The sequence below is a fragment of the Pieris rapae genome, chromosome 14 (genome assembly GCF_905147795.1).
Source record: "Pieris rapae chromosome 14, ilPieRapa1.1, whole genome shotgun sequence".
NCBI lineage: Eukaryota > Metazoa > Arthropoda > Insecta > Lepidoptera > Pieridae > Pieris > Pieris rapae.
Window position 1 is genome coordinate 9,676,896 of NC_059522.1, and position 26,690 is coordinate 9,703,585.

The following is a 26,690-nucleotide window of genomic DNA, read 5'->3' on the forward strand; positions in this document are numbered from 1 at the left end:
TAAATAAAACACTAAATACCTTGTTAGAAATCTAACAGTAACTTGCTCCAGTAACTACGTGTGGTCGCCAGAACAATATTAAACAATCCCAATTGTAACCATTCTTTGCGTATCCATTGTATGGGTTAACACGTCATGTCATGATGGACTTTGGCCTGCATTCGCCATCGTTTAAGCGAGCGTTATCTTAAATTGATGAATTGATTACTCTTAGTTAAACTTCAATATTTTAGAACCTAACGGAATAATGCATACTCAACAATATTCTTTAAAAACCTTTGTACGAATTTATACGCGTATCCAGTATAACTTTTGATCCAGTAGAGCTTTGTTTCGCTGGTATAAAAGCCGGTAGAAAAACCAACCTCGGAGCTTAACAATACTTTAACTAACCGTTTTACCTCAACCTTAATCGAGTGTTTAAATTCCGCATCAAAAGATCAGTGAGCTTCGGCACGAGTAACTGTATGCAAATCGTATTGCTGATGAAACACATGTCCACGGCTCTTGTGAATGGAATGAATAAGTGAATAATCGATAAACAAGTTCCAAGAATGGTGAATTATACTTGGTATCAATGATGATTTAGAGTTTGGCAATGTAATGCCATAAATATACTTATCTTTGATCATGAATGACCTAGTTTATCGATAGCTTGGCTAAATTCCATTGCGGGAATATTTAAAATATTTGTATAAAAAGGATTATTCCGCGCTTTTATGATTTACCAATAGACAATTTTGAAAATTAGCTGGATGCATTTGTGAACCTATGCGACCCAAAAGCTATCCTTACTTATAAAAGTTAAATCTTATAATAACGACACTATAAAAACCGATAGTCGTAACTTCTGATGACGTTGTTATTAAGTCATTATAACCGGTATGTTGTTGTAAGCGATGTTATCGTAAACGGTATTGATTGAAAAGATGACTGATTTGGGATTTGCATTTATGCAAGCATGCATATTCTTCATGATTCTTAAAAAATGTATATCTAAAGCATTTATTAGCTTTACTTACGATAAAGTTTATAAATAGAATTAATACTGACGGAGATTTGAATTTAATCCTCGGATGTAGACGTGAGTTGTGCATTTTATGCAAAATATTAAACATTACTTTGTAAAGCAGCTTACGTTTTAATTCAACAGCAATTTGCCTGAATATTTCTTGTAAAAAACCAACATCATTAGAACTTCATGTAATAATAGTTTGCAATTATATACCTAAGTATTTAATCAAATACTTGTAACATATGACATGACACTGCTACAAATCTGTCAGTGATAAGCTTAAAAACTTCTGCAAGTATTTTGATGGGGTTTTCAGATAAAGACTCATTTATTAGTTTAGTTTTATAATTTGGCAATTTACGTGTTGCAAGTTGGTAGTGTTACATATAAATTACCAATTACAAATTAATGTTTCGCGTCTCCTAATCACAAAAGATTTTCACAGCTTAGTCTCGTATACACCAACTTAGCTAAATAAGGCCTGATAATTGTCAACGCTCCGCACACCGAAACATTGGTAGATAAAGGAAATATATGTTTTAATGTGACAAGTACTCATAGGCCAAAAATTCCAATTTTAGGAACCAAAGGAAAAGTGCTTTGAAACCCTGATGGGAGCAACTATGAATGGAGATCTAGCTCGTTAGTCAGAATGCTTAATCTGGACATCGGATAGTAGCCAACAGGCGCTCTTTTGAAATGGTAAAACGGGATGAAGCTTTGGGTATCTATAGGGTACACGAAATTTAATTTTATTTAAAGATAATTCGTATAGTTAATCGTACATACGCTCTACTCTAAGGCTATATTTATGTAGATTATGTCAGTGCATTCGCTTCAGTCCCAATTCACTGGTGCAAAGTTTCTTAGTCTCCCAAAAAGCTTCGAATTTTGTAAGTTAGCGTGTACGAAGCACTCAGTTTCCACTTTTAACTAAATTGAAGTTGCTCAGTGTGCACGTGACTGCCTGGCTGTCTGTACGTGATTGGATTTAGGGTTAGACTCCACATATGACCGATATTCAGGAGATCGCGGTTTAGAGAGAGACAACCGACTTTTGAGCTTCTGTCTCTATTACACTGTGACAACTGTAAACACAAATGAGATAACGCGAGACAAACGTAAAATAGCCTGTGGAGTGAAGACAATAATCATTGACACGTGCTTTTTAATTAATCCTGCCGCATAATTGTATTTCTTTTAAATTCCAAATTTGAAACATCCCAAATCAACCGTCATGCGCACTTTTTGATCTACAGATGTAAAACTATTGATTTTCATGGGAGTAATATTTTATAGCACTATATCCCTAGAGATGATTTTTACTTGATGATTTTGAGGAAGCCAAGACCATTCTTATTCAATACGCAAAAACAGGATATTGCGTGATTGTTATGGCATATGAGTCAGATAAGGGATGTTAAAACAATAACGCACGTTTGCGCAATTTCTTCTATTATATTCAACATACATTACCGACGTGCATTGTATATCTAATTTTGCTTAGCCATTCCTTTATAAATATAGCCATCATCATCAAACCATCTATACAACAGTTCAGTTATCATATATCACTTGTATTTATAAAAAGGTTATAAAACGCACAACTACACTGCGAATTTTTTACTATTATTACAATTTTAAATTAGAGTCTTACTCGTTTAAAAACATTTACTCTTATTAAATAAAAAAAACAAATTTCTCCTATATATAGTCTGTATGAAAATGTAAGTATAATAATCTAATGAAATTGGCCATTTTGTAGCGGCGGCCATCTTGGATTAACAGTGACATTGAATAAGTATTAAGTAACAGTCATTAGGACTAAAGGTGCGTACCAAATTTAAGATCAATTTGTCAACAGGGCGTCAAATATCAATTCAATCTAAGATCGTTTAAACCCGTGTTGAATATAATATGGACTTTGGTGTAGTAGTACAATTAACTGCTATATGCAGTTTATATCAAACAACAATAAAATTCGTATTAAAAAAAGAAATCATTTTACCAGAACTAGGTTGCATGTTGCGTTTATTATAGGTAGAAAAAAAATTAAAGAAATGCATTTTCGTATACATGGTTCCCAAATAGCATAGGCATGTTGGGATCGACCCACACCAGATTCTCTGCTGTACAGACTTATACTAACACGGGAAGATCCCACAAGGCCGCAAAGATGGAGGAAAGTAATTAGGCGACGACAAACAAACATACTTAACAATTTGGAGATAGACGACGTTCGTTTACTGTAAATAATGAGAAAGTTAAAAAAAATGAGAAGCCAATTTACAATGTTTCTTTATATTCTGAAGTAATATTACATTACATCCACTCAAGGAGCCAGGGTTATCTTCACATCAAGTGGACAAAGTGCCCACGCAGGAAAGTGTAAGAGAGCGCAATATCTGAAGCATGTGATAAGAAACTTTTTCAACATCTCTTGGTTATCTCCTATATCAGCATTTTATGCAGCATATATTATAAAGCACAAAGTTGTGGCATTTGTTAAAAATTATCATATTTTACGCAATTAGAAAATTCGCATTTTTTATCTGTAATAACTACAACTCGATCTTGTCTTGATATAAATTTGAGAATGACTTTATGTTGTAATTTCCTTAAACACCTAAGTTATTTGTTAACAATACTTTAATCTAAAGCTTCTAATTTATTTCAAAATAAATCCGCTGTTAAATATAGTAGTGAAATACTTAAATTTTATCGTTTCAGTGTATATCTGAGTATTTCCGAGTTGAAATTCTGACGTGCTGTACGAGATGCGAAGTGCTTCACTAACACTATTGTGTTACAATGAAACTTGGCGTGAAAGTTACAGAAACGTTGCTTTCTGTGAATTTAAATTATTAGTGGTTTTATCATATTTTTATAATATTTTTTATTTCTTTGAAATTGTGTTGGCAAAACGATTGCATGGTTTAATAGCGACATTAAAACTTCTAATAAGTAGTAGTGAAATCTGTAGTAAAAATACCAAAAAACTGTTAATTGCACTTTGAAAAACATGTTTCTTCAATAACACAAAGACAATACATAAATCGTAATTTCACAGAGTAAAATAACAAAGCCCAGACAATAAATATTTAATTAAGAAAACGAAGTTTAAGTAGCGCGAAATTAAATCGATATTTGACAACCTTTTAATTGCATAAAACTTATTGATAAATCGCGTCTCATTATAGTACATTGTATTAAATCATTGTATATTATTTGAAGAGCTAATTATGAAGCAACAATAGAATGTTTCGATTTCCACAATATATTGTTGTCAGTAACAGGCTCGCCGTCTGCAATGGACACCACTTAATTGACAGTTAGTGCATTGGATATATGGTTTTTAATACTGTTATTAATGTGAAAGGGAAGCTGTATTATTCTCGTATGTAAATGTACTTACGATTATTATATCTGGACATACCTGCAACAAATAAATATCAGGATATAGTTGCTTTGTTAAACACATTAACAATCATAAATATCACTTTACGCTGTCTCTACAAATACATATTTAAAATACCTAGGAGATTATTTAAAAAGTTCAACATAATATTTAAACATTGACGTCTTTATCCGCTGCGGGTACACAAAATATCCAGAGTCACTAAGGGAGAAATTCAGAACTGAGAGTTAGTGTAAAGCATATGGTAATAATACAATGCAATACAGTTTTGACGCACGAGAGTGAGACTTACCGCTAAATCTCTAAGACTTTAACCGCTAAGACTTTTCTTATTAATGAAAGAAATAAATAAAATATAATAAAGTTTTATGTGTAAAGTGCACCTTCCAGTAGCAATCAAAAAGACAAATTTTAGTAGCGTCCTTCAGAGACAAAGTCTTACTATATAGATAGATAGTCTATCTATATATATTATACTAATGAGACTGGATACCCAGCAAAAGCCTGAGGCGGAAGTCTCAACTTTTGAATGTACCGCGCGCATCCTAGCTTGGTTAGCGAAGCGCCACTCACGCGAACATTACATATAATAAATAGAATTTATATGGAGGTAGACCTATTTATCGGTACACTGGCCGAGGTCATAAGAGTTGCTTGCTATATATTAGTTATGAGATCTAGGTGTATATATATTTTTTTTATATTCGTTGTAGGTATTATTGTGTCGTTCTATTGCGTTATTATTATTTTTTTATAATGTAGGGGGCAAACGAGTTGCACCCATAGACACCCATTTTTAGTGGGTGCGTTGCTGGCCTTTGAGTGTGTACGCTCGAATTTTAAACACTTGGAGATCATATCTCTCAGGGAAGACGCTCAGCGAGAGTCGATTCCAAATTTCTTGTGAAACGGACTGTGGATATTTCCAGCCATCTAGGTAATGTTGTTAAAATTTAGAATTCATACGGCTCGTACGTTGCTAAAACGAGGCAGGATTCATCAGTAGTAATTGTTATGCTACAATAATGACGTCAAAATAAATATTTCCAATATAAAATAATATCTTATCCAGACGAAATCGAGTACAAAAACATAAAATGTAATATCACCGCAGTACTTTCCAAATTGTTTATTTCGCAATATTTACGCTGATTAACCAACAATGGTCCCACTCGAAAAGCACGAAATCGAAATGAAATCTGCACGCTTTTATAAATTGATTTCTTTGTGGCTAACAAAAGTATGTAATCCGTTTAAGGGTAAGACTGTTTTCATAAGAAAATTTTAAAGTACTCAAATGGTTAAGACGAGGATGTATTTTAACTACAAATCAAATTTAAGCTATAATTTATTTCCTGGTTCACTTATTGTATTATCCTTTGTAAATATCTTTTTCAGTTAGTATGTTTTGGGAGTCCTCTCTGGTAAAGGCCCTTCCGTCCTTCGAGGATTCCGATCTTTCTCTCCTGAGCTATTTGGATCCATTTTTGATGTCTTCATTAGCTTAGGATCTGTCTGCGTTTGATTGCTAGGCCTTCAATCAACCTGAAGATTTTACATGGGGTACTATACTAAATTATAAATACATAATTTATAGTTCAATTAGATAAAGTAAAATGGATTAAAAATGTTAAATCTTTACACGTTCTAAAGGGTAAAGCTAACTGAAAGATGTATCATTTAGAGCTAAGCCACCTGTCGTAATCTGTCTCGCTTGTAACGTTCATTGTAAAGTTTTCTTCGCTGCCATTACAACGGACGTAAACGATTTTGATTATAATACTATATTATTTTAAGGTTGGGCCATATTAAAAGTATTATTGTTAGTAAGAGAATAACAAACATCTTTATAGCCCCTTAATACGGTAAAACCAATGTATATAATATGTGAATACCATTGTCAATAATTTAGCCATTACTTCATGAAGCAACTTTATTTCACTATTTAAGGCAAGTGGAACTAGCTACCCGCTGAAATATGTCAGAACCAATTTGACTTAGGGTCCTTCAAGAAAAGAGCGTATCAATTCGTTAAAGGCCAGCAACACACTCGCGAGGCCTCTTGCATTAGAAGTTTATTTTTGTATAAAAAGTTATTTTTGATATTATATGTAAACTACATGCATTTAAATAGTGGCTTATTATTATAATCAAATAATTTAAAGGCCTGCAACGCAGTTGCGAGCCCTGTGGCATTGAGACTTTATTTTTGTAAATATATTTTTTTGAATTGTATGTAAACTAGGTGTGAACAAATAAAAGCATATAAAAATAATAATTCAAAGGCCGGCAACACACTCGCGAGCCCTCTGGCATTAATATTTTCCCTGGACTTCACTTATACTCAAATAAACCTCCTGCCTGTTTGCCCCCAGTTTAACAAAAAAACTTATAACGTTTCGTTTAATAATAAGCTCAAAATAGTACATGTGATTCGTGACACACAAATCTTATCGTGACCCGACCGCCTAACCTCCATTTATCAGTAAGGAAAAGTAAATCGAGCAATTTTGCGTGAGTCACTCAAACAATTATGTACTTCTGTTTGCATAATGCTTATCGTATTACACGAGAAATTGACAAAGCAAAAGGCTTTCAGGGCTCGCGTGATGGGACGTGTTTGCATCGGTAATTTGTTTGTTGGCAGCACCACGCTTGGCTACATTAATGGATACTTGCACACGCGAAAGGAAAACCTTTCTCTAGACTTTATGATTACGATTAAGAAGACATTTCGCACGTACTTTTGTACTAGTATTCTTCAATTGTTACTTATATTAACAAATGGATGCGTCATTTTAATAAACAATGCGATATTGGATTGCATTTTTAATAACATTAAATTAATTCACCTATTTGCAATGAGGTGTGTTGCCGGCGTCACAATATATATTTTTCTTTATAGAAACAGAAGGCAAACGAACAGAAGATACCTGACGTTAAGTGACCCAATGCCAGAAGGCTCGCAAGCGCGTAGCCGGCCTTTAAATTGATAAAATAATAATAAGATTTATTCACATCCAGTTTATATACGATATACAAAAATAATCAATGATGTTTTAAGATGCGTGTTTCCAACTTTGACACCGTCACATTAACACTATTTAATATAAATTATTGTGATTATAAAATCAATAAACAATACTTTAAACGTAGACACAGATATCTGAAATCCGAGATGGGTGTTTCTTGAAACAAATCTAATAATTTTACGCATACATTGCTGTATGGTTAAGAATCTAATTTGTAATTTGACAATAATTAACTGCATAGAACACGTTGAAAATTAAAAAGAAACCAGTGCAGCGTATATTCGATTTGTTAACTAGCTCACTACAGACGTCTAGACAGATCCATTAATTATTGGCCGACGAAAGAATTTACAGTTAAGATTTCTTAGATTAAACTTTGACAAAGCCTTCGGTACCTTTTCATCTCAAAGTATCTTAACAAAGCATTTTTTTTGTTACTTTTGACCTTTTGAAGTTCAATTAGAGCATTTTTGTAGCTAGCAAAACGTTTACGAAATAATTGTATACTTTGGGAGTATTATAGGACGGTAATAGATGTACGGTCATTGTAAATGCATGTATAGGTATTGCCAGTAAATAAATATTATAGTAGTACTCCGAGTACTACTAAAACATAGATCACATCAATAAATTCAAATAAAAAAGAGATACAAAGTCATTTTAATAAAAACTATTTATTAATATATATGGTTAAAATATAAAAGAATATGTATATGACTTTACCCATTTTACTTAACAATTATATTAGCAAAAAAAAATTTCTAACTACAAGAAAAAATTAAACAAAAGAAACAGAAAAAAACATTTTAATAGTTAATTGTTCACTGATCCGGCAGTCAAAATGGCCAAATGAAATGTACTTGAAAAGTCGAGATATCTAAATAATGTCACAAATTCAACTGTTTAAACGTATTCTCAAAAGTATTATAATATCTGTGTAGTATTAAGAAGTTCACTCGACAAACTTTGACAAACCAAAGTTGAGTTAGTTACGGTAATTACTTTCCAATCACTGTGACCTTTTCAAAAAAATAACTCTTACTGTGTAGGTTGTGTAGGGTAGGTTATGTAGGTACTTATAATAAATAATTCAAATTACTTATTTAATCGAATTTTAAAAGTTTGAAAGCTGTGGCTGTGTATCTTTAACGCTGGCAGCATATCCTCGCTGTATTATGATACTTAATGGTTGAGCGAAGAAAGCACCAGCTCTCAGAACTCTATTTTTTTTTACTCTAATTAAAGTACATTTACCTATTTACCAGTAGGAAGAAAGAGTAATGTGTAAGTTTAATGAAAAACCGTAATTTATACAGCAAAAGTTGAAACTAGTTTGGTAATGAAGTCGAGTCTGTGCAATCGACTGGATCTAACCTATGTCTAAGATAAACAAGCCGCAACTATCTTCCATTCCACTTTGCTAGGAGATGTCTACATTTGAATACACTTTGAACCAGTTCCATCGTTATTACAATTCTGATAATAACAGTTATCTTGGATATTAAGATTATAATGGCGTTGTATTTCAAGCGGAATGTGTTCTGGTTTTGAAAAACTCGTGTTCTATGTACCGTATATTGTATAAAAAATAAATCAGTGCCACTAAAACCTTTTTAGATATGGGCCTCAGATTTCTGGGTCTATTTCATGATCATTTGTCAGTCTACTAGGCATGTAGGTGATCAGCCTCCTGTGCCTGACAGGTTTGTTATGGAAGAGCAGACATAGAAAAAAAATTCCTTTGTTGTACAACCGGGGATTGAACCTACGAGCCTTCCATCGCGGACAGGTAATATTCAAAAAGATGACTACATGAAGTTGTGTAAAATATAGTAATGTACTGCAATACACTAGTCTTAAGGATCTTTTAATAACGAAGTTATTTGCAAAATTCTATTTTGAGTGTCAGAGTTAAGTGTTGATGAGTTGGTTGTTGGTCCGTTCGGTTTAACGCGATCTTATGACTAGTTCGAATTGAATAAAAATTTGTTATCCATATAATTAAAATTATATTTTTTAATACAGTTGCTCAAAAAGTGGCGTATTGCAGGGACGTCTAGCGTTCGGGATGTAGGCTATTACACACTCGTGTTTTTTGTTTACCTTTTCCGCACTTGTAATGAAATATTATTCTTCTTACAGTCCCATCTTCAAAGGTAGGCGATCGAATTTGGTTTTGGATGCCGCGTTTTTAAACAGTGACTTGGTATTTAAACTATTGTTGGGTTTCAACCCAGACGTCTATGGTCTCCTTTTACCTGCCACTTTGCTTTGTGTGATTAGTTGAAGGATCTCGTATTTTTTCTTATGACGTAAAACGTGTCCGAAATATTTAAATATGTCTTAATTAATCATATGGTGCTCACTTAAAAATTAAATAAAAAAGTGTTCATTTGATTAATTTTAAGTTTTTTTGCACTCCTATGTGTAAGATACATAGGAACCCTTTTAAGTAAAAATACATGTGTCAGGGTTCCCAGCTCTTCCATGGTAAACTTAATTCTAAATTCCTTAAAATAATAACATGTTTTATTTAATTTTATTTATTTTTGTCTTAACGTAATCTTTACAAATGTAAAGTATGTTGTATGTTGGATGAAATATGCATGTAGACTTTATTTTCTTTGATTTCAATTGTAATTTGCCCCGTAAAATCGAATTAAGCAGTTAAAAGCAGTAGAAAAATGCAAGAATTTGTTTTTATTTCTTTATATTCTCTAATTTTATTCTTAGAACCCGTTACTCGCGGGACACAAAAATCCGCCGATACTAAAAGGTTTCAGTGACAGGTGGTAAATTCACTTAATTGGCAAGGCCCGACACGAACCGCAACCGAGGCAGCTGATAACTGTTACAGGGTGTCACATGCCATTACTAATGGATTAGCCGGGGGAATATTCTTATCTCGTAATCACCAGTGTCGCATCTTAAAACCTTCGGGATTAATAGGCTCACGTATCGATTTTAAATCGTGGTATATTTAACATCCGTTTCTTTTTATGTTACTAAGGGGTATTATGGTACATTTACATGTTGATAGCTCTGATATCAGCCAACCGTAAGCTTGCTATTATGTGATATTAAACCTTTACTTCATGGGAACTTAACATGCTTTAACTTAGTTTTGTTTCATGTTCTTAAGTATAAAACTTTACTACCATATTGTATTTAGAAAAATTCCATACTATTAAATATGTAAAGATTGTATTTGCCTCAGCCCAAAAATCAACTAGGAAAAATAAAAATCAACTAGGAACTTATCCATTTGATTACTAATCATGAAACATATACAGTAATCTGAAGCCCAGGCCTAAAAAGTTGTAGCGCCACTGGACAAAAGCAAACTAACCCTCTCCGCTGTTCTCTATCGTTGGGACTCCAGTTATCTATCGCGGTCTTTTTTCCATTCCGAAAAAATTTGCGCCCATTTTTCGTCTATTTCTATTTCATTTGGTATTTCTTAGTGAGAAGGTCTGTCAAATTTCTAATTAGGAATAATTACAAAAGTTTAAACAATTTCGAGTCGATTGTTAAATAAGTTTCGATCGTAAAGAAATTTTGTTTTTCGTGTCGCGTCCCGGTATTATTGTAAATAGAAGTGTGAAATGCCCGTTTAATTGGCTCGGTACTGCACGACTGCCAGGCATGCTCAGATAAGAGTGGCCACAGACTATAATCATGAGTTGCTTTATTTAGGTCCAATTATTGAAAAATTCCCCATGATTTATTCACATACAATAGTTATTAATTTTGTCCTTGAACATTTTTAATTGGAGTGTTAAGGGTTTCGTTTACTTGTACCTATTCTAACTATGTTTTAGTTGTGTTTTCTTAAGCAATTTAAGGAAACTTTTCAAACTATAACTTCTGATCTCTAATCATATCCTGTATTTTTGATGTGCCTCTTTTGAAGTGACGTCACAAAGATGTGTAGCGTTTTTGAACAAAAAACGGAGAGAGTGATTGAGAGAGAGTGAGAAAGGGAGATCGAGAAAAAAATATACGCTACTGGTTGATGTATTCGTTTAGTAGTTACATATTAGAACTTTAGATGGCTATTCTGTCGCATAACGTCTGGATCAGTAAACGCAGATTTTTATAAAATGTGAATAAAGATATACAAATACATGGCGTAATCATATACTGGTATATGATAATCTTAATAATAATTAATTTACAGAGAAGTTTCACTTCTGACAAGACATGAATCGAAAATTCTAGCTTTTTCTGCCACATATTAATTATTCTTTTGGTTTAACTGAGTTTTATTCAGATATTAATTAAGTATCGTCTGGTCGGGATTTGTCGTTTTTTTCATTTCTATTCTCAACATAATCCTCCAAACAAAACTCAGCTACAACACTTGTTGTTCATTTTGGCAGCTACTTGCCTGAAAGAAAATGTTATATTATCTTCATACGCTTAAATTGCATAGCGTAAAACGTATTTTTGCTATCGAACAAAGAATGCAGGATGTATTACTCATAGCCACGGTGAATAATGAAAATCGACAGGACTGCACCGTACGCGGATAAAAATAGTATTTTTAATCAAAACTCTTCGAAAAGATATTTCGTTTGGAGCTTGCAGGGTTTTATGCCAATTATAAATTTCCAATAAAATATTTACATTGTAAGATTTTTTAGGATGCTGTACAATTTATTCAGCGAAAAGAATTTTATGGTAAAAAGCAGGCGTTTTTTAGGCCTTAATACCTGATTTATAAATAGAGGGAGTCCTAGATTTAAATCCTTGGGAAATATAATGTGTATGCCTCCAGTGATTTTAATTTAATCCATGACATGTACCATTATACCATCACAAATCTAAATTTGTTATTTCAGTCAAAACCGTTTAAGACGACATCGTTTATAACAACAGACCCATTAGACCGCCTTATAAAAAAAAATATTGTTAATATATAACAATTATAATTATATGTACGTAATGTCTCTTTATTATAATTTTCATGTGAAATAAATAAAATGTAAGTTGTATACATTGAGTATATTAATCACATATTCAATAATAAGTATTAGGTACTTCATAACAACGACATCGGCTGTTACGACTATCGTTTTTTACGACTAAATATGAGTAGTACCTTGGATGTCGTTATAACAGATTTTTATTGTTATAGTTTAAAGTATAATTAGTCCCAAATACGGAATCACTCTAAAAGATGACGTTTGATTTACTGAACTGATTTCTAAGTTCGTCTTAAGTGAATAATTTTATGTACAAATGAAGTTCAAATGACAATTTTAAGAGAAATTCAAATATGCATTGTGTATTCATAAACAAAACTAAGAGGATTGTTGCTCGGAGCTTAATTGTGAGTTGCACTATAATCTAATAAGCTGGAACATCGAGTTTCGAGGCAGCATTTCGGTCGTCTTGAAGATTTCACCACGGGCCTATATGTTATGTGTGTCTAGTGAGTAGGAAATTTGTATAAGTGTTTGTGTACGTTTAAGTGCTAAATGGTGGTAAGTGGGAAAAGTAGAACACATGAACAAAGTGTCTTCCCTTCAGAGTGTAATTAGTGTTATTGGATACTTTCTTATATTAAACATCTTTATTAGTAAATTATGTTAGTATTAAATTACTTATTAGTCTTAAGTTACGTGTTATGTCCAATAATTTAGTAAAAAAAACAAACCCAATTTTTAATTACAGGAATTAAATAATTTTTGTTTAACGTTAAAGATCTTATTTTTAACTAATTTTAGGGAGTATAAATTAATTATTTAATAGATAATAATGTAACATTGTTATTTTATGTACTACTAATTACATTGTAATTAAATTTAAAAATTGGTTAGATTTGCTTCAGTTAAGTTTTTCTTTTGCGTATAATTGTTCGGTTTGTGTGCTTTCTAAAGTTTTGTACTGTATATTCGGTCCGATCGCTTTATCAGGTAGAGTAATACAGTGTTTAAACATATCTATATAGAGCTGTATATCGAACTCAAAAGAGCAAAGAAAATAAAGGAAAACGAGATAAACGAAATTAGGTTATTTACGAAATGCGTCAGCAGCCTTAAAGTTCGGAACACGTTCAAAGCCTATTCACGTGTCATTCGGCACAAAATATTGGACGTCAGTATTTTATACCCAAATTATTATTCAATATACGTGAATTTGGAAAGTCAGTGATTACTCAGCGCAAAGTGTAACAAACACATGTTAAAACTCGATTCTCGCTTTTATTAGTTTAATTCACAAGAAAACGTGTGGCAATCGGGGACTGCCGTGGCAAAGGTATTGCATATCATTTTTTATCAACTTATGCAATTAAAATTATTTATTTATGCAGTTATTTTTTTCTTTGATATTAATTCAATTTACCTACTGTGTTACTCTACCAAACTCAGTGTAACACACCTATATTGTCTGACTGGCTCTAAAGGGTTCCATCTGCCGCTCACCGATTTCGTCAGAGAGATGTGAATACGTGGAATACGTTCTGTCCTACTCTAACACATTTGTCCGCACCTATATTACGTCATCGTGTGTAAGTTTTATTTTAGTTACGGAATTTCTTTATTCGGTCGCCGCGCTCAAAGCCCGCGATAAAATCTGCGCACCACCACTGTCTGGAACCAGCTTCCTGCTTAAGTAATAGTCCTAGGCAATAATAATTCAAATGAAATTAATTCTTAAAATGCAACGTACTTCTTAGGCTTCTGGCGATGTGAGTGTACATGTATATCACTTAACTTGAGCCTCCTGCCTGTTTGATGCCTGTTATATCAAAAAATGGTTATCTTTAAAGTCGGTCTAAGGATAGTAAAAATATGACGTGATAAAAAAATATTAAAATATTACCTTCTTTTATCAATAAAATTAGTAGTATAGATATTAAAAGAAACAAAAGTATAGAATTGCGTATAATAGAGTCCACGTCGCACTTTATTGTGAGATAAGGCGAGTTAAATATGGCAATTATTCAAGGCACAAGTTTCATTGTACGTGCTCATGTCATAACCGCGATTTATATTTGGTTCTGAAGATTCCTGCCGACTCGAAAGGTTGGACAAATTTATTTTTAAAACGGCTGCAAAATATACATAACTGTATCTTCATCATGAAATTTAGCTTCTCAAAATTACAAACAAGTGCTTAAAAACCATATTTAAATAACCTTAATGAAGAATCTTTCGGGTTTCTGTATTAATCAGAACTTGAAGTATTACGAAGAAATAATTCGGATTCAAAATTACTTTTATGCGATTTCAATATATTTTAATATAATAATTCACTTTCGTATATTTTACTACATATATACAATTATATTACATACAAAAGAAACAAGTACGTCTAATATTACAAAGATTTCAACAGAATTGGATATTTCCCTTTGATCGACAGAGATAAGAAGTTACTAACCAAAGTCGTTACCGGCTCTTAAGCTATCTCCGAGGCAATATTGGAATCAGACAATTCACAAAAAATGAGCACTGATCCCCATCTAAGAGATGTTTATCGCATTAATATAATATGGCATTAAGATTACAATGGACCGGCTTTATGGCTCACGGAATATGGAGACCCCTCTTTGTTGTGAAAATAACTTTATGCCTCTCGAATGTGGCATCAGCAAATGCTTTTCATTGGAAAGCATAATTTGATACTTCGCTAGACCCTGGAGATATATTCCAAAGAAAAATTCCATCGTGATTTGAGCATAAATAATAAGCATATAAAGAATAAATATGCACTAATTACGTTATTTATATAGTATAAGACAAATCAAATGGTCCTTCAAGAAAAGAGCGTACCAATTCTTAAAAGGTCGGCAAATCACTCGCGAGCACTCTGGCATAGAGAGTGTCCATGGGCGGCTGGATCACTTAACATCAGGTGAGCCTCCTGCCCGTTTGCCCCCTGTTCTATAAAAAAAAAGTACCTACTTAGCCATTTGTAACAACCTAAATTATGGTTTGTCTATAAACGCTCTGTTTACTACCACTAAGCCACGAATACTTTATTAAACGTATTTATAGATATCGTTATTTTTTAATCTTAAACCTAAAATGCAAATAACAAAGTTAAATCGTCAATTTTGCTGATAGTACAATCTAAGCCCTCACGAAGTACACTTTTGTCATTCACATTTCTTATGCGGAATTAAATCGTTTGTGTTTCTTTGTGTGAGCCGTTTCTGGGTTAAATTGGTAAAGAAAATATTTGGAAAGATTTTGTTTGTGAGTTAAGGTATGTTTTGAGAAATATTTTCCTGTCATTAGGTGATTTTGGTTCGCAAAACGAGCGAAATGTGTACAGTAAAAAGTTCTATACATACCCATAGACTAACCTGACTTTTATATATAATAGACCTTAGCACAACAGATAGCGTAGGTGCCTTTTTCAAACATCCACAGATATATTGCTCTTAACTAAAATGAGGATACTTAAAGGATTTTGTTTAATTGTTAAATCCTTCATAGAGCAGTGCTGACCTTTTGGCTTTAGCGTAGGACTCTCATTGAAGTCGTAGGTTCGATCCACGGCTAAACTATAAGGTCCTTACAAAATATAATTACCATTAACCTTACTTGAAGTTAAGGCTTATTAACGCACTCGCGAGCCCTGTGGCATTGAGTGTCCATGGGCGCCGGTATCACTTAACATCAGGTAAGCCTCCTGCCCGTTTGCCCCTGTTCTATAAAAAAAAGGTATCAAACAGCAAAAATAAACAATTTCTATAACTAAAAGTAATTACACGATAGTAATTTAGTTTATGCGATAAGTTTTATTGTGCTCCGGGCGCCTAATAAATCATAAGTTTATTGAGTGGTTTCACTAAAATTATTTTGCGTGTGGTGAGCCAAGAATCCGTTAAACCACAAATTAACCTTTAATTAACTAATTTCACATTTACACATTGAATGATGATAATAATGTAACAATGGTTTTGTAGTCTTTGAAATCAGGGCGTACATTCTTCTTTTCATCGCCTTCGTCATCGTCATCTTTAAATAATACGAAATAGATTATAAATAAAAATAAATCAGTGATACTACAAGCTTTTTAGCCTTAGATTACTGTTCTCTCTCTCTTCTTTATGTTCTGATTGACAAATGATCATAGACATCTGTCTAATAGGCAAATGGGTCATAAGCCTTCTGTGCCAGACACGCGCGACGACTTCTTGGGTCTAAAGCAAGCCAGTATCCTTACGATATTTTCCTTCCGTTTGAGCGAATGTTGAATGCACACATAGATATTATCCATTGGTGCATACCAAGGGATTGAACCTACGACCTCTGGAATAAGAGTCTCACACTAAAACCACGTACCTTCGACTTAACCACATCTCAAAATCCCTCGTATCCTCATATCCTCGTATATAGGTAACACAATTATTGAATTATATGGCCGTCAATAAAGAAATTGAATACTTCTAAATGAATATACTTCTCAAATAAGGGCCGTAGATTCAACTTCATGTTTCTCCTTTTTATCTAGCGAGGAAACGAGCCTACAGGGCGTACATAAAGACACATCACAGCTTATTTTTGTGGATGCGTTGCCAAGGTCTTCGCTTTAGCAATCATCATAATGCAGACATAGGTGACGTAATTAATTCGACTTCTTATAATACATATTTAATGAAAAACCGTGGCTTAACCGGTCTACCATCAGCCCTATAGTTACAAATAAGCAAGTATAATTAGTCGCAAGTCTAGAACGACTATTTATAGCGGTCTAGTATTGATTACGAATACATTATGAAAGGAATGTAATAGATAGCGCCTCGACTTGTTGTTAAGGCCTATAATTTATTAGGGAAATTATTTGTATAGGTTTTAATTTCTGAGAATTAAAATAGATGAATAATATGATTGTATTAATGTAATGTAAAGAAAATATTGTTAATATATACGTATGATTAACAAATTATACAATAATACAAAAGTCTTATTATTTCTTGGTTTTTTATTATATAATTATCTGTATAGAACTTATTCTATCTATTTCCTAATTACATTGCAAGATCCCTTTCGCAGGTGAAAGCCTCTTTCTGACTATAGTAGCTCCAGCTCGAGCCAGCCATTTTACTTTTATCATCCGCCCATCTCGTCTGCGGTCTTCCTCTGTTTTCCAATAGGGAATTCCCACTGGCTCGCCCATATTATGGTCCATCATCAGACAGACTTAAGAAAAATCTATTGTTATCGGGACTCAAATCCACGACCTCGAGAGAAGCACGCTCAAAAATAGTTGAAAAAAAATCAAAAATCATTTATTCATATAGGTAACATAATGTACACTTTTGAACGTCAAAAAAAGAAATATACAATAAATGATTCTACTTTTAAATTTACTGCCTGTTCTCAAATGAAGGGCGTAGAACGGAAGAGAAGAACTGGCAATAAACTCTTGCGAGAGAGCGAGCATGAAAAGACTTGGTAAAATTTAACAAAATTAAATTTCGGATAAAGGTTTATACAGGCCAAAATGGGCCTGTCCAAAACGTCCAATCCCTTTGAAGATATCATTAACAACCGGATATCCGTTGATTGATTTTATGTAGGTACTATTTGTATACGATGATGAGTCCTTACACGTATTTGAATCATGGTCATCTGTTTAAAGTCAATGCAGGAATTTCATAGACTACGCACTGTTTTTTAATGGCAGACATTGCAGATTTTATACAATTAAACAAAACGCTTTGGAAATCTCATGATCTCATGAACTTGTTTTTTTCACACTTTAATTGTTTATAGGCCGTACGCAAACCATTTCAATCCGACCAGTCAATGTACTGGTGAATTCGTGGTACTAATTAAATTTGCATGAGGGAAGTTATAAGTCGGGTTCTTTGATTTTCTTATTTGGTGATGACGTCAACAGTACTTATTTACTTTTTTACACATATGTATTACCCACACATTGTCTATGCTTTTAAAAACAAAATGCATTAATCCAAGATTCCTACTAAAAATTAATACGATTATGTTCTACTCTTTTTAAGACGTTTGCTTACTTTCTGACAAGAGAAGAGGGAGTGGGGGATGAAATTGTAGTTAATCTACTTAGCTAATACTTGAACCGCTCTAAAGTCCTGCATACCTCTTCGGGGAACAGGCATATAAAAATGTATTTCCAAGTGCCCTGGTTATGAAATAGAGGTTATAGCTTCATAAGTCACCAGAGCTAAATAATAATCGTTGACAATGGGCTATAAAGATTTTATAGGCGGTAAAATTCGATCCTCCCGCACGTCGTATCCCGAACCAAGTTGTTAAATACACGCTATCTTAAACTCGATTTTGTTCTGTAAATAAAATCTTTAACGTTACGACTTACTTTACTAAAAAAAATACGGTTCTCATAAATCAACTTACAAGTAGCTAAAAATTTGAGTGCACTTTCTCCTATAAAATTATTTGAAAACATTCGGAATGAAATGGCTCACTTTGCGTATTTTTAATTAAAATATCTTTAGAATTAATTAAAAATGCATTTACTAATAAACTACAACGTTTTATTAAAGTTAATATAAACAAAAACTTATAATTTCATATTTAATAAGTTGTCGCGAAAACAAACCCACTTATTGGCTTGAAAAAGTAGCAGAACAAAGAAATATATATACATAACATCCTTTATAGAGATAACAATGCTAATTTATTTATTCTCAATACTTTTAGATTCTACTTATATTATATAATAGCTTAAATCACAAGTTAAATACTCTACATAAAAAAATAAGGTATAATTTCAATTGATCACAACACTAGTGGAATATTATTCACCTGCTCCACACTAACTTCCTATAACGCAGCTGTCGGTCGTTTAAATAAACAAAGGCCTGCGCCTATCATAACACAATTGTTTTGATTGACCGAGGGTGTAGTTCTAAGAAATCCGAGAAACTTTCCCTATAGCTATCACTAATTAATATATATTAATTAATTAATTAATAAGGTATCTATTTACTTTCGGTTCATTTATTAAATATATTTTGGAGTAAAATTTATCCGTGGGATGTTTTTTATTCGTTAAAACATATAAAAATACCCCTTGTATATCTTATTTATTCTTATTATGAAAAAAGTATGTTTTTACGTGTAGTAATTGTTAATAATAATTAACCGGACATACACCACCATTTTCTTTTTTTGAGGGGAATGCATTTCTACACAGAGTATGGGACTCGCTCTTAAAGCCCTACCCACTAAACCCCTCCTACCCATCACGTCACTGTTGGGGTAACTTGGGGTCGCGTAAGCATTCTACCGAGAGACCCCGTGACTGGCTGCTGCAGCAACCATCTTCCATTACATTGACATCGCCTTAAAAGTCTTTACAGTAGGGTTACAATTTCTTGCACCCAACACGTGATTCGCCGCCAGGACATACACCACCAAGGACACTCATAAAATAATTAATTTGTTTTCTTAAAGTGCGAATTTCGTTACATAATACAATTTGCAAATGCTTTTCGGCAGTGGTAGTTAAAGAGATTTTCATCTCCAGTTATTTGATATAATGATTAAAGTCTTATAAAATGTGCGCGTGTTCAGGTTCGCTGGATGTTTCTAGCACAAAAAGACACAATATTTTAATAAGTGGTACTCAATGATATTAAATACGTTATCAAACTTTATACATATAGAACAGAAATATACAAACACAAATTTGTTTCAATTTTTCCTATGAACATTTTTGTATATACTATGTATTCTATCATCACGATATCTTTAGTATAATAATTTGTTTGTTTTATACAATTAACGTTAGCTGTAGGATGACGAATTGAAAAAATAAAATAAACTAAATACAAACTTATAAACTTAAACTTCATGATTTTGCAATGTAGGCTAGTCTGGCAAATGTTGCGACCTATTTTTATATAACATCTGCATACCATTTAGGTAAATGAATTATTTAATTGTCTTCAAAGGTTAAATAAAGTAATTAACAGTACAAATATTATGTTGTAGTCGCAATTTTCTCATAACATCATACTACTACTAAGTACTACTTAGTACCATTAAATATTATATTAGTATTTATATTATAAATATTAAGATAGTTTTTATTTTATTTTGGTAATTGCACAGTTTTTCAAAGTTATTTATAATTTTACTGTCGTTAATTTGGTTATGCACTTCTTGCATTTTACCCTTAGTATTTCTTTTAAGATGCTACCCGCTCCATTCCTAACAATTTACGTTAAGTACTTGTTTTTATTTGTAATATCGATATTTTCATTAAATTTTATACATACTCCAGGGGGCAAGAGAAGTTAAGAAAACCTATAACATATGTTTATATTCTCGCTCCTACTAAAGTACGGGAAGGCGCATTCTATAGTTGGTACATATTAAAAAAAATACTTCTCAAAATATAATAATACAATAAACTCATACACTTATAATAATTGCGTTCCCACATTTATCTAGTCATATTTTGTATTCAAATAAGTCAAGGGTAATCATTTAAATGCCGCTTGCACTTGGTCACGAAATATCACACCCTTTGCCCAAATTACGTTTGTCACGAGGCCTTTTTTCTCACACTCTGATGCGCACCGTCCCTTCTATTGTGTATTGACCGATGGAATGTTAAATATTTATCTATTAACAACCTATAACAGATCTACTTTTAAAAAATAGACCACGTATTGTTCTAAGAACTGCTCTTTGGGTCATCTTGAATATTTAGTGATTTGTTTTATATAATGCGTTAGTGTTAATGTTATATGTACAGGTTTTATGTTCTATATCTTAAATGCTAAATTAGATGTGAAATCTCGGGAACAAAAAAAAATTAGAATCATTTTATATTTCTTTTCTTGAAGTTCATAAGTGTAAATGATGTTACCTATATGAATAAATAATTTTTGACGTTGACTTTGAATGCGAAATTTATTTTAATATTTTAACCATAGAGTCGAAGTTCAATATTCGAATTCAGTCTTTTTTAAATTCTTTGTGCAAAGCAGGCGTACCATGAAATTCTAAAACAATTTCTCAGTCTCTGAGATTGTATTCACATGGCAGTTGTAAAACAGATAATAAAGCAGAGTAGCACATGTTCGTTGAAAAAGTGGTATAAAAACTTTTTACCTGATACGTCGTTGTTGTATTAAAGGGGCTGGGTATTTTTTCAACCACTCCATATTATGTGGGATTTTAAATGGATTTAGGCACGTTCTTTTCACAGATGTGTCGCAGTTGTGCATTTGGTACTTTCGCAAAACGGTAAAATCAAAAAACTAATCTGTCCTATTTTTTTCGGCGCTAACTAAGGAATTTGGATATATTGGGCTTGATTGTTTTTCATCAAAGTAGATGAAATAACCGGCAAACAAAACAAATTAAATATTTTGTACGTATTCCTTGGTTTTAATTAATCTCAACACGGAAGTAGGACATCTTTGGGAGTTATAAACCATAATTAATAAATAACCCACTGATACTGGTAAATTAAACGAGTGTTTTCGTTATTTAATATACCAAAGCAGCTGCATGTTTTCAATTACCAAACAGATGATTGATGTTTGAGCCTTTCCACACACCGACAAATTTATCGCAGCCATCGATACTCGACAACTATTAATTTTATCGAAGTGTAGGCTCACAGCCATAATGCAAAGTCATTCTATCTATGGGCGGCTTCAAAGTCCTCAATCGTTCAAAATAAACATAGATTTCTTCGAAACTGGCTTTCGTACAATGAGTTTGATTTATCGATACCGGCTTAGCACCTTCAATTGTTTACTTTACGGTTTGACAATTGACATTTACTTTTTTTTAAATTGACAACTGATAATACGTGTAGTTAGGCAGTTTGAGTACAATTAGAGTATATAGAAATCAAAAACTGTTGTTTATATTTAAACCTAGAAAGTCTAATAAATTATTGACAGAATTATTTATGAAATCTATAACAGGCTTAACATTGATATGTTTTTTCCCATTTAAACAAAAAGAACTTGTGTTTTGATCGTGGGATTCAGAATTTAATTTCCATTTGTAATGGACTAATAAGTAATGTTTAAACCAGCTGGAATCCTAGCAAGAAATCCGACGTCGCTCAGCGGGACACCTCGACAATAGCAACCAAATTAAAAAGGAACTGTAAGCATCGGCTCGGGGCTCGCTAAATTTATTACTCGGAGTTTTTACTCTTTATTTCGTTCACTAATGAGATTCGAATTAAACTTTTTGACAAACTGCGCTAAACCTCATCTTCTACCGCATTTACCATGGAGAGTGTTCAGAGGAGTTGTTCGGATTAATACCTGCAGCTGAGTTTCATCATCGGACGTCGAGGCAGAATACGAAATTCCACCCGTATCACCTCGACGTCCGCCGTTCCACAACTGCGCGTTTTTCCAGGCAGTTTTTGCCGCGCACCACCACTCTGTGGAACCAGCTGCCATCTGAAGTATTTCCGAACCAATTCGACTTAGGGTCCTTCAAGAAAAGAGCGTACCAATTCTTAAAAGGCCGGCAACGCACTCGCGAGCCCTCTGGCATTGAGGGTGTCCATGGGCGGCGGTATCACTCAACATCAGGTGAGCCTCCTGCCCGTTTGCCCCCTGTTCTATAAAAAAAAAAAAAAAAAAACCGGTACGGAGCGCTCATTGACGGCCACAACAATTCTACTGTTTATCGAAGTACGATGTCATATCCGAAGTAGACAAACCGTGAAGCGATTTTAATAGTACGGCTATAGCAATAATGATTTTTTGTAACAGAAAGATTACAATTTGTGATTACACTAGATTGCTACAATGATGGCGTCTGTAAAGGCTTAATGCAGTTGGTCATTTATGAAATTATTTACGCAAGTACCTATTTACCCTCCGATGATTATAGAGAATATTGCAATAAAATGGAAGGCAATTTCTACACAGGAAAAGAGACTGTACGTCTAGGTAATAGAGTCTAAATCAATGCCACGTTCGAAGGCTTCGCGGGTGGTCCTAGCGTTGACTAAAGAACAGGAACAGAATTGCAAATTTCGCTGTTTCCAATCACTTATTAGTAGAACTTGATTGTTCGAATCTTTGAGATGCTTGATGAGATAATATAAAGATCCCATTTCGTCATTAGGAAACGAATTGACGTACAAAGAACCTGAGATTATCCACCAGAGCAGTGGTCTAGTGGTTTTAATTTTTGAACATGGGGTCGCACTTTCGATTCCGGTGCACCAATAGGCTTACTACTGCAGTGCATTTAACTTGCCTTGCCTTGGTTCCTACAAGTCGTCAGTATGTTTCAGGTATCACCTACTTGCCTAATAGATCACGGAAGGATACACATGAGGCCTAGAACTAAAATGGTGCATTTTTTCGCCATCATCATTTAATACATGTTAAGTTATGATAATTGGTTTAAATTAAATTTATATTTGTATATACTATTTTTAATTTCCTTCCGCTGTAATAAATGTTATATTGCTCGTGTTATATTTATAGTAAGGACTCTAACAATGTAAACATGATCGTTAAATTTGATTAAATCCTAAATTAAATGAGTATAAAGAATCTAAATAATTGACACGAAACAATTGAATTACCTCGGACCTGTGTCACTTCCGCCCAAAGGTAAACTTAACCCATCCTGAATTCTGTTCATTAATTGAATTTCAATACAAAATCGATAAAACACTGGCCCAAGTGTTGTGAAACATTTAATCAAACCGATGCTTGATCCGAATTGTAATCCAGCTTCAATGAAGCTAAATAGGGTTATCAATTATATTCTGTCACTTTTCAAACATTGCCCTTTTTGTCACAATGATCCCGAAATCATATAAAATCTCAAATCTTTCAGTGGCTAGATTTAAAAGCAGCTAATAATTTAGACTTATGAGCAGTGTTTAGTAACTCTCATCCCTGAGGTTGTACGTTCGATCCCCGGCTGTGCATAAATGGAGTTTCTATGTGCGCTAACATTCGTTAGAACGGTGGAGGAAAATATTGTGGGGAAAGCCTTAGACCCAAAAAGTCGGCCATGTGGCAGGAGACTGATCATATTTGCTTATTAGATTGACTTATAATGAAACAGATACAGAAATCTGAGTTTTAATATTTACCATTGCCAAAAATTTCAGACTAGGCATATACAACATACTTATCTATAGGTTGAGGTTCACCATAAAAGGATAATTGACTGACAACCCTGGCTGAAAGTGCGTACTTGCCTCCGCCACGCAGCCTCAACAATACTTCATCAAGTGAGCTTCGACGTGTCATTTCACGGGCCATCAAATATTGGTCCGTTTAGCACTTCTATTTCTTCTCCGTTAAGCCTTGGCCTATACTTAAAGAGTTATACAGTCTCTTATAGCAACTCCATTAACTGTAATATTTCTAGTGGTTATCAAGAAAGGCAAAATGTTAGCGACATCGTGCATATAAAAGTTGCTAAATTTACTGAACATGACTTAACTATATCAGTGATTAAAAATATCATTTTCCGCGTCACAAATATAATATCTATTATCTATGTTCTATGACATAGATATAGACTTTATAAAGCTATGAAGTTACGAATATGCAGACCGTAATTTGTCTAATTAGTTTCTCGTCTTCGCTTTCAACAAAAGGCAATTGGAGTATGTACTTAAAACTTAGAATACCTACTTTAGTTAATGAGAACCTCGTGTAAATGTTTTATATAATTTAATATGTAGCTATTTCGAATTTAATTTCCTTGTTTCTAAACGTATTATTGAAAAGATAATTTAAATTATTAACCTTACAAAAAAATCTATTACCGAGACTTCACAGGTCATAAATAAGCTTTTTAAGTTTACCTCCTAAGATGTTCATTTAAAATTTAAATGATTGGATTAAAAGGTTACTTGGTATTTACATAAAATTCCCATTGTAACTTGGAGACAAGTTACACAACTTTATTGGATTTTTAATTGACATGTTTAAAATTAATTTATTTTATTTGTATGTATTGATTTGGTATAAATTTGACAATTAACACATTTGTCTCGAGATGTTATGAGTCTATAACTGATTATATGCCAGTAATTAAGTATAATTGGGACAAAATTGTCTTCGCCTACGCATATGGTCTATAAAAACGACCGCCGTTACAAAAACAGACGAGATATGACTTTATATTTTCCGCACCATTGATTGCAGACATTAGATAAGAAACTAACTTCACTCGTATGCCAACAACCCCAGCAATATTCTGGAGTAGGGAAAACATGATTTATTGAGCAAAGTTAGACCATTATTCATCTCAGTCGTTACTTCAATAAAAAGAATGCTTTGATATAATTTATTGGGAGCGATATGGAGTTTTTATTACTGTCTATTTCAAAATACATTACGAAAACGTTTGATGAAACATAAATTTATAAATAAATTGTAAACTATTTCAGGTGTCGAATTAAACTATTCTTTGTAGGTTTCAAAGTTAAAACACTTACCTTTTAGTTTATGACAACTAGCAGTCAGCTTAATTGACGCAAGTTCAAAAACTGGTTAGAATTCCACAAATCGTAGCAAATGTATGTTAATTTAACACGACACAAACACTAACAAAGTGATTCACAAAATTCACTTCACGAAATGTACACGCACTAGTTAAGTTTCAGTTCACAAAATAACTTATATACGTAGCGAGCCGGTTTCCGAACGGTGCACGGCGGGCGTTCGTTCGATGCGAACGCGTGGACGTCTCTGCATCGGAAGCCTGGCGGGCGAGGGGCGACGGACGAAAATGGCTTCACAAGTTAATTTTTTTCTCTTTCCTCCTTGAATATTCCGCATATGCCGCGAGCGGTGCACACGCATGCGCTCCAACCCTAAGGGTTGTAATGCATTCGCGCTTTACATAACTTTTGGGACTATCGGAACCACTGTTTAATACCCTTTCTATGTCGTCTTTGTGCATCGCTTCCTCATACCGTTGGAATATTAATTAAGGTTGTGAATACTTTAATCCGATCGAATCCATGCCATTAATCTTAATATACGATTAATTTGTTCGGATAATTGAAGTTTATGAAAGCCGAATTTCTTGTTTACATTTTCAAATAGTAACATTCTGTAGTAATAATATCGGTATCGAAACAATCCTTGCCTCTGGTTAAATAATTTGTAAGCAAGTAGTTGATCAAACTTTTATAGCTGACGGTTTGTCGAAACAATTTTATATAACGCACGACAATTTAAGTTATTCTTTTGTTTGTTGAACGGTGTTGATGAGCTAATTAGAAC

General features: G+C 33.2%; 1 protein-coding gene across 5 annotated transcripts in view; it reads right to left on the reverse strand.

Annotated features, from left to right (window-relative positions):
• Window positions 1-26,138, reverse strand: part of LOC110992381 — a 104,985-nt gene extending 78,847 nt beyond the window's left edge. For all 5 annotated transcript variants that reach the window (XR_002600158.2, XR_006750642.1, XM_022258175.2 and 2 more), the window contains exon 1: window positions 25,898-26,138. The gene's annotated coding sequence lies outside the window, so the exon portion shown is untranslated. The remainder of the gene's footprint in view (window positions 1-25,897) is intronic.
• Between the last annotated feature and the right edge of the window lie 552 nt (window positions 26,139-26,690).